This window comes from Lemur catta, chromosome 15 (assembly GCF_020740605.2).
Source record: "Lemur catta isolate mLemCat1 chromosome 15, mLemCat1.pri, whole genome shotgun sequence".
Lineage (NCBI taxonomy): Eukaryota > Metazoa > Chordata > Mammalia > Primates > Lemuridae > Lemur > Lemur catta.
In genome coordinates this window covers 1031372-1040103 of record NC_059142.1, presented here as the reverse complement: position 1 = coordinate 1040103, position 8732 = coordinate 1031372, and the positions used below count along the sequence as shown (strand labels likewise).

At 50.4% G+C, this 8732-nt stretch overlaps 1 long non-coding RNA gene across 1 annotated transcript; it reads left to right on the top strand.

Moving 5' to 3' along the window:
- Positions 1 to 4965: 4965 nt before the first annotated feature.
- Positions 4966 to 8094, top strand: LOC123650557. Its single transcript, XR_006739406.1, has 3 exons — positions 4966 to 4994; positions 7863 to 7922; positions 8026 to 8094. It is a non-coding gene; the product is annotated as an uncharacterized LOC123650557 (long non-coding RNA).
- Positions 8095 to 8732: the final 638 nt, after the last annotated feature.

Sequence of the window (8732 nt, the reverse complement as noted above, 5' to 3'; positions counted from 1 at the left end):
TGCTCCTGCTGCTCAGGGCTGATGAAAGCCCAGGAAGGGTGGAAGCCGCCCTGTGGCCTGGGAGGCCCAGCTGTCCTGGGGAAGGTCGGCAGTGGGTTGGCTGAAGGCTGCCTGAGTCCCTTTGAGCAGAGAGGGTAAAATCCTCTTCCATCTGTGTCTCTTCTGCAAGGCCTTTCCAGACGTTCCCTTTCCGCTGGGATGAGGAGCTGTGCCTTCTCCGTGGATGTGGGGCAGGTTGTTCTCCAGCCCCCTGTAAGGGCCCTTCACTCTGGGGTGCAGAGCAGGATGGGCCGTCTGGGGAGGTGGGGTTGGAGACGGGCCTGGGTGGGTTTCTCATCCAGAGGTGGGGCTGGGGCTGGGACGAGGTTTGAGTCAAAGGCTGGGGCTGGGCCATGTGCTGGGGCCAGGGCTGGGCCTGGGGAGGCTGCGAAGGTGCTTCAGCCCGGGTCTGCGGTGGAAAAGCCTCAGGGACTTCACTCAATGAAACGGAGCGATGCGGGATGGGGGCTGCTGAGGACCCGGCAGCTGCTCTGGTTTGTCTCTCACGTTCCAGAAGAAGTGTGGGGGCGCGGTGTCCGGCTCCCAGCCCGCTGACTTGAACGTATTCCCCAGAGAAGCCCGGGGGCGGTCTGGGCCCACGTGCTGCAGAAATGACCCCCGCTTTCCGTCCTCCTTCACAGCTGCAGTCCTGCTCCCTTGGTCAGGAGCATCTCCAGGAGCTCTCGGACATCGGGGTTGATGAAAGTGGGGTCCCCACCCTTTATCTGTCTGTGCGTGGGGTCTCCCCAGAAGGAAGCCTCTGGGGGATGGTGGAGAAGACGCTCTGGCTGGGACTGGCTGTGGTGCGAGGTGGGGAGTAAGAGGGCCTTGGCCGCCGCCCACCACCTGGAGAGGAACAAAATGATGCCTTCAAGGCCTGAGAGGGTCGAGAGGGGAGGGCACAAACAAGAGTAACCTGGGGATGAGCTGCATGGGACAGTGCCCAGGGGACTGTCTTCAAGTCACACTGGTCTCCGTGAGGTTTTACCGACAGGGTGGAGCCCAGAGGAGGAAGGTGCTCGGCCAGGGGAGCCGGGGAAGCCCATGGGGATGAGGTGGTGGGGGAAGCACCTTCCACATGCTCCCCATGTGGCCGGTGGGCTCTGGCAGGTGCTGCCTTGCACCCCTCCCCAGGGGTCTGGACGTGAGAGCTGATGACAGCCCCCTGGTCAGGGAGCTTCCCCAGGCGGCTGCAGGGGACAGGAGGCACAGGCTGCAGCAGGGGAGGGTGGGGCAGGGGTGCAGGCAGGGTGCACCGCCCTCCACTGTCCCCAGCTGACTTCACAGAGCTCTGCCCCTCCCAGGCCCCAGGGCTCCAGTCACATCCCTTTTCCCTCTGAGATCTCCCCCTCCCAGGCCAGCCCCAGGCCCAGGTCCCAACCCAGGCCTTGGTAGAAAGGGGGACAGGGATCCAACCCAGGCCTTGGTAGAAAGGGGGCCAGGGAGACAAGGGACAGTCCCTCACCTCTGCCGAAGTGAAGTCAGGTCCATAGACCCCTCCTCTTCCCTCGGGCCATCTCTACAAGCTGGAAATCAGGAGCCTGGTTGAGGGGAACAGAGGGACCTGAGCATCCTGCAGGAGGGTGAATGTCCCCCTAGGCCAGACCGTGGCGGGTTAGACCCTGCAGCCCAAGCACAAGACCCTGGCAGTGACAGAAAGAAGCGCGGTAGGCAGCGCTTTATCACGTACTCAGTGCTCCACATCCATCCCCAGGGGCCTCACACACCCTGTCAGGGAGAGGAAGGGGGTCACCTCCAAGAGAAACCAGCCTCAGGCAGGTGGAGCCGCTGTCCACAGTTGGCCTGGAGGCCCCACCTGCACACGCAGGTGGTCATGGGTCACCCCCACCCTCCCGCTGTGGCCGCAGCCATGCCCGGCCCGCCCGGCGCCATGCCCGGCGTCATGCCTGGCACGGGATCTGAGAAGAATCCGGGTCTGGTTGCCTTCCCAGGAGCCCCCCAGGCCTCTGCAGCTGACTTCCTGGAGACTGGTCCCTCAGGAACAGCGAGGCTCAGTCCCCCGGGGGCTCCGGGCCACAGCCTTACCTTGCAGACCACAGCTCTGCTTCCCACTCCGGGGCCTCCCTGTCATCAACACTGGACGCTGAGACACAAGAAACACGGAGGGGCTGGGACCGGTCCTCCCCCGCCTGCCCCCAGAGGAGCTGCAGACGGTCAGTGTCTGGAGGACGTGACCTTCTGCATCCACCTGATGGGGCTCTGTCTGCTCTTCTTTCCTTGTAGTCATTTTTAAAGTGGATTAAAGTGTTTTCTGTTATCCTTCGTTGAAACATGCACGGAGGGATTTTCTATGTGAGATGCACCAAGGCTGTCTTCTGTCCCCATTCCTCTGCTGGAGAAACTCAGTGACTCGGGCCTAGGGGCTGAGCTGTCAGGCAGGAGCCTGCTTCCCCAGGAGGCCAGAGGCCACCGCAGCCTCGGATGGGAGGCTCTGGGGGGCTCAGCACAGCCCTCAGGTCACCTGACACAGAGGAAAGGCCGGGCTGAGGCCCCAGCCACGGGAGGGGACTGATGACTGATACACCGGGGCCCAGGGCCTTCCTCCCACACGGACCTCAGCTCTGTCATCGCCTCGTCCTGGCCCCTGAGTGCTGGCGTTTGATTTGCCCTGACACCGCCTGCACACCTGCACATGTGGTCTGAGAGCTGGGATAGAGATCGCACAGCACTGTCCCCTCCCTGCCCCACCTGGGCCTGGGAGAATGAGGGCATTTCCCATCTCAGGGGTCTCTAGTCAATTTGGAAAGGTAGAAATAATAATAAAAAGAAAAGAGAAAGTCATTCTGTGTTGGGTCTGGGCCCAGGGTCCTTACCTTACTGATGCTTCTTTTCTGCCCACGGGCTGGTGAGGATGGGTCACCCCCAAGGCAGGGGAGTAAGAGGAGGAAGAGCCCCAGTCCACAGGGGAAGCCCAGCATGAGATCTGCCACCCAGGCAGAGGAGCTGGGGCTCAGCCCTGTGTCACTAGGCTTTTCAGAGGAGAGAGATGATTCTCCATCTTCTGAATCGTACTGTTGCCCTCAAGCAGCTGAGCACTGGGAGTCCCCTCGGGGCTACTGACCAGGGCCCAGCCCTGCATCACAGAGCTGTGGCCTCCCTGTCACAAAGGGCTGCTGGGGGGGGGGTGAGAGGAGAAGGCTGAACCACAGCCCCTCCCCCACCCTGCAGATCCCTCCACCCCTGGGCTCCTGGATCCCTCCCTCAGACCCCACCTACACAACCTGTCACAGAGGGAACTATGTCAGTTTCTTTTCTTCCCCCTGGACCCCAGGTATTCCCTGGCTCCTTGTACCTGCGGGAGGTCATGCAGTTGCGAAAGAGCAGGCCCAGCCCCTCCTTGGGCATGGAACCTGGAGAGCAGGTGCCTGACTGATGGTACACATGGGGCGTGGGGATGACAGCAGCAGGGCACTGACCAGCTCCCTGGAGTCTTCACCTGGCTGCACCTGGCTGGGAGGGAGACAGGCCTTGGGATGCTTCCCTTAGTGAACTAAGGTGTTTGTTTTCAACTTTCAGAGAACCAATTAGATGAGTTCGGCAAAGGGCCACAGGGCCATCCTGTCACTGGTACTTCCATGGCTGACTGCCATTGCCATGATTCGTGACTAAATTACTGCTTGATCAGACAGTGTTTACACACCCTAGAAACTGTACACGGCACCCTCACAACACATTCATCTCAGGCAAATCACAGAATTGTGCGAAACTTTTTAAAACTCAGTTTAAAATCCGTACTTAATGAAGCAAATCTGTTGTCCTACAGACTGATAAAACACAAGGCTAGATGTGGGCGTAGCCTTTTTATATTGGATTATTCAAAACTTCATGGAGATCTCACTACGTGTCTAATGGCATGTGTGTATGTTCAACTTCATTACCTCATTTCCAGGGCAAGGACAATGTAGAGGCCATGAAACTTGATATGATAAACTCAGGAAAATGCATTCTATTGTTTCATTTCCAAAAGGAAGAAAAATCATAATGGTAATTTGAGGGAAGCACATAAAAATACTGTGTAGAGATTTTGAAATTCTGTGGCCAGCACCTTTCTCTCCTCCCTGTTCCCTGAAGTCTTGCCAGTGTTCTGTGCAGAGCTCTCCCTGTGTTGGACGCTTGTCCCTGGTGCTCACAGCCCTGCCCTGTTCTCGGCACAGCCCTGTCATGCTTGCTGTCTGTAAAGCCACAGGGCCAGGACTTTTGTCTGATTTGTTCATGGCTTCGTGGTGCCTTTCTTAGTGCCTCGAGCAGTGCCTGGCACATAGGAAACTCTCGGGTGTTTCTGAATATAAACTACAGGGCTCTTCTCAGCCTTCTCAGCATGTCTGAGTACAGAGGAAGCATTTGATGAGTGCACTGGATTCAACTAACACAAACATAAGATCTGTCCTTCAGTTCTGGGCAGCTGTCTGTCAGTGGCTGGTTTCCAGACCATGCTATTGGTGCAGTGGTTTGATTGCTAACTGATCCCTGACATTTACTGAAAAGGTACTGGAGGGTCACAGATCATTTGCAATACTGTCAGATCACACACAGAGAGAAATCCATTGTATGAAGGGAGCAGTATCATCTGTCAATATGTTTTCTTAGCAGGACACCTATGGCACACATACATTTTGTGTCCTCAGCTGACTTTGAAATCATGATTTCTAGTTCTATCTGTAAGGATCGTAGTTTTCACGTGGGAGCCCTCCGGCCCTCACAGCACAGTTCTAGCCTCAGCCAGGGCAGTTCCCTTTTTGTGTGTGGCTGCGGGGGGAATCCCACGCCCTTCTGATCTCTGACTTCCACCTGCTGTTCCTCACGCAGTTCACGGCCTGCCCAGCAGAGTCAGCTGCCCCAGCTGAGCAGCGAGGCTGAGAGTGCGCAGAAGAGAGGGAGGGAGAGGGCTGGGTCCCAGCCAGCGCTTTTCTTCCTACCACGGAGGTGGAGAAACGGTCGGGCAGAATGGAGTTGCGCCCCCTTCTTCATTTTATACGTAAGGGTCGGTGATTATTCCAAGAAGCCTCTTGGTTTAACCAGTTATTAAATTATTTGTTTGAATACTTAGCTCACTTTAGCAAGTTTCACACCTTAAACAAATATTACAGTTATCTTTGTTACCCAAGTTTATTTCCACTCCTCAGAAGTGTCACAAGAGCTAACAAACTTGCCCACTGCCAAAACATGTGCTCACTTTTATGGAGACGCAGGCAGGGTGTCCAACTTTTCTGTCAGTTTTTCAAATCACTTAATCTAAAGAATCATAATTTTTACTTATTAAGTGTGAATAATCCTGTGTTGTTAAACCATTTCCATTCAAAATAAGATTTTTTGTTTCTAATTCCAACACACACACACACACACACATACACATGAGATTAGAAGGAATGCTTGAGAATTCAAGTAGCTTAAAAACACCCGATAGACTTAAATCTGCCCTTCCAGGGCACGCGGCGGAATGCGGGAGTGCCTTCTCCCAACGCGAGGCATCATTCCTCACCACACTCTCCCACCTCTGTCTCCACGGATTGGTGTTAAAGCTGTGATTGCAAATAGGCCTCAGAGCCATCAACATGACTTTAAAATAAAAACCCATTTAACTAAATAAAAATTTAGTTGAAACCTACTATATTCTGTAGGAAAATGAAAAAAAAAGAATGAATGAAAAGTAATTGCTACCTTAAAGAGTTCACAGCGGAGCGAGGTCTGCACTGACAGAGAGCTAGCTCTCCCTGGGCAGCGAAGGCACCAAGGGGCTCAGAAGCCAGTGGGGGCGGGGGAGGGGTGGTGACAGGAGGAAAGGGTGAGAGCCTCATTTCTAGGCTTGGAGACTGTTCAGTCTTTGGGGAGACAGGGATGGGGATGCAAGGCCTTCCACATAGGTGCCCAGTGTGTCCACAGATAAAAGGCTGTGGAGTCTCCAGGTACATGAGTAGATGGCACATCAATCAAAGAGAACAGAAGAATTGTCCAGAAAAACAGGATAAGTCAGACAAAATAAAAGCCCTGGCTAAAAGTTTAAACTTTGTTCCTTAGGTCCTGGAAACTTAAGATGTTTTGAAGGCCAGGCGCGGTGGCTCACGCCTGTAATCCTAGCACTCTGGGAGGCCGAGGCGGGAGGATCGCTCGAGGTCAGGAGTTCCAGAGCAGCCTGAGCAAGAGCGAGACCCCGTCTCTACTAAAAATAGAAAGAAATTAGCTGGACCACTAAAAATATAGAGACAAAATTAGCCAGGCATGGTGGCACATGCCTTGTAGTCCCAGCTACTTGGGAGGCTGAGGCAGAAGGATTGCTTGAGCCCAGGAGTTTGAGGTTGCTGTGAGCTAGGCTGACCCCACGGCACTCTAGCCAGGGCAACAGAGTGAGACTCTGTCTCAAAAAAAAAAAAAATGTTTTGAATATGGTTATGTCATGACCAGTATTGAATTTCCAGGGAACTTTGCTTCATTCATTGTGTTTTAACCACTATGCTAAGCTTACTATTGCCTAGAATTTGAGTAGCTAAACATTGTTATTTAACCAATATTTTATCTACTGTGTGCCAGTACAAAAACTTATCCAAGTTTTTGCTTTTACTATGTAGAGTTGCTTGTGTTAATTGGTTCTGAAATGCTTTGGTGCTCAGAGCAGGGCGAACAGCACATTTGATGAATTGTACAAATAACAGTCTGTGGGTATATTTTATCATCAGATTGTAAGACCAAGATGATTATGGGGAGATAAAACTACTTCATTTGATGCAAATGCTTATTTTTCACTTTTATGTTTAATCCTGAACTGTGATAAAAACTTTAAACCTTTAGGCGGGGCGCGGTGGCTCACGCCTGTAATCCTAGCACTCTGGGAGGCCGAGGTGGGTGGATTGCTCGAGGTCAGGAGTTCGAGACCAGCTTGAGCAAGAGTGAGACCCCGTCTCTACCAAAAATAGAAAGAAATGATTTGGACAGCTAAAAATCTATATAGAAAAAATTAGCCAGGCATGGTGGCACATGCCTGTAGTCCCAGCTACTCGGGAGGCTGAGGCAGGAGGATCGCTTAAGCCCAGGAGTTTGAGGTTGCTGTGAGCTAGGCTGACGCCACGGCACTCACTCTAGCCCGGGCGACAAAGCGAGATTCTGTCTCAAAAAAAAAAAAAAACTTTAAACCTTTAAAGAGAGTTCTATTTCATTTCTTTTTGAAAACAAGCAGTCAAAGGTAAACAACAGAGCATTTTCTGCCTGTGTCTTCATGGTGGCCCTAAGTGCAACCTACTTTTTAAATATCACTGTTATGGTGTTACAGCTCTCTTAGAATTGGTCCAGATTTTCCAGTTTTTAAAAGAAAACCCCATGAAAAATAAATAAATGCAAAACCGATGCAAAACAAATTTTTATCTTCCATTCTATTATAACTTCCTTTTGGAATACAGAAAAACATAACAGATAATATCCAGTGGTTTGATTTTATTAATAGAAATTGTACAATCCAGGCAAGAAAATTCAGTAGCACCTCTACACAGATGAAAACAACCTGCTCCAAAATTGCAAAGGTAAAAATAAGTGACTGGGATTTGCACATGCCATTAAAAATATACCCTCCATACAATCCCTAATATTTTAGTTCAAAGAATCCTGTTTTCTTTAAAAATAATTATAAAGATTTGATGTAGAATATTGGCCTATTTAAAATGAGACAAATGCAGGAAAGTGATTTTAAGTAGAAGTCTTTCTCTATGGCTAATCTAGCTACAGCATATGTATTGATGAAGAGAGTAAATGGCTACATTTATTCATATTGATCTGCAATTTTTATTTCTTTATATTCCATAATGTCTTCCCTTCAGACTAATGGAAAAGTGTGAAAACAATAACAAAACCTGGAACAAACATACAATTACATCAAGGTAAGATGTTCGGTTCAGAGAACAGTAGTCAGGGGAATTGATTTTTGGATGCATGTTCATCAGCTCCACAGGAATTCAGTTTATAACATTCTCTATTTATAAGGTGTCCAAGGCCGCTAGAAATGAAGACAAGTTCGAAGGTCCATATAGGACAGATGGAGGACAGAATTTGAAGACATTAATTACAGCAAGACTGCTGTTTCCTTAACCACCAAGTAAAGGAAAACAGAGTGACTTGTTTTTATGGTATCTTTGCTGATAGGTTATCTGTCCCATAGTTCTATGCTTATAAGAAAAAAAGGCTTTTGGCACCACTTTTTCAGTGTTTTGTCATTAACATATCCTATCAGAGAGTGGGGAGGCGGGGGGGGGGGAGGGGGAATGAATGATAATCTGCTGAATCAAAAAAATTATTAGATCATGAATTGATTTTCTTGGGGAGGCCGCAATCATCAATAATCCAGAGAGTGTGCAACAGTTCCCTACATTAGTCCACATTTTTGGCCATAGATGCATTCTCCACGTCAGATGAGAGCGTAACTGAAATGAGATAGAGAAGGCCTCAATTGTTCTGTAGCAGGTAATGCTGAGGTGGTTGCCTGTAGGATCATTTTCTTGTTTTGCAATTTCATGCTCAGTGACTGGGCTTGATTAACATAAACTGACAAAAATTCCCTTCTCCCCCTATGACTCTTTCACCATTCCTCTATCTGAAAATAGATTCCATGTTTAATTTACTGTAATAAGTAAATGCCATCTATCTCCCTTCATGGGTTGCCCTAGGCTCCTGGCAAACTGCAACCACTGTGG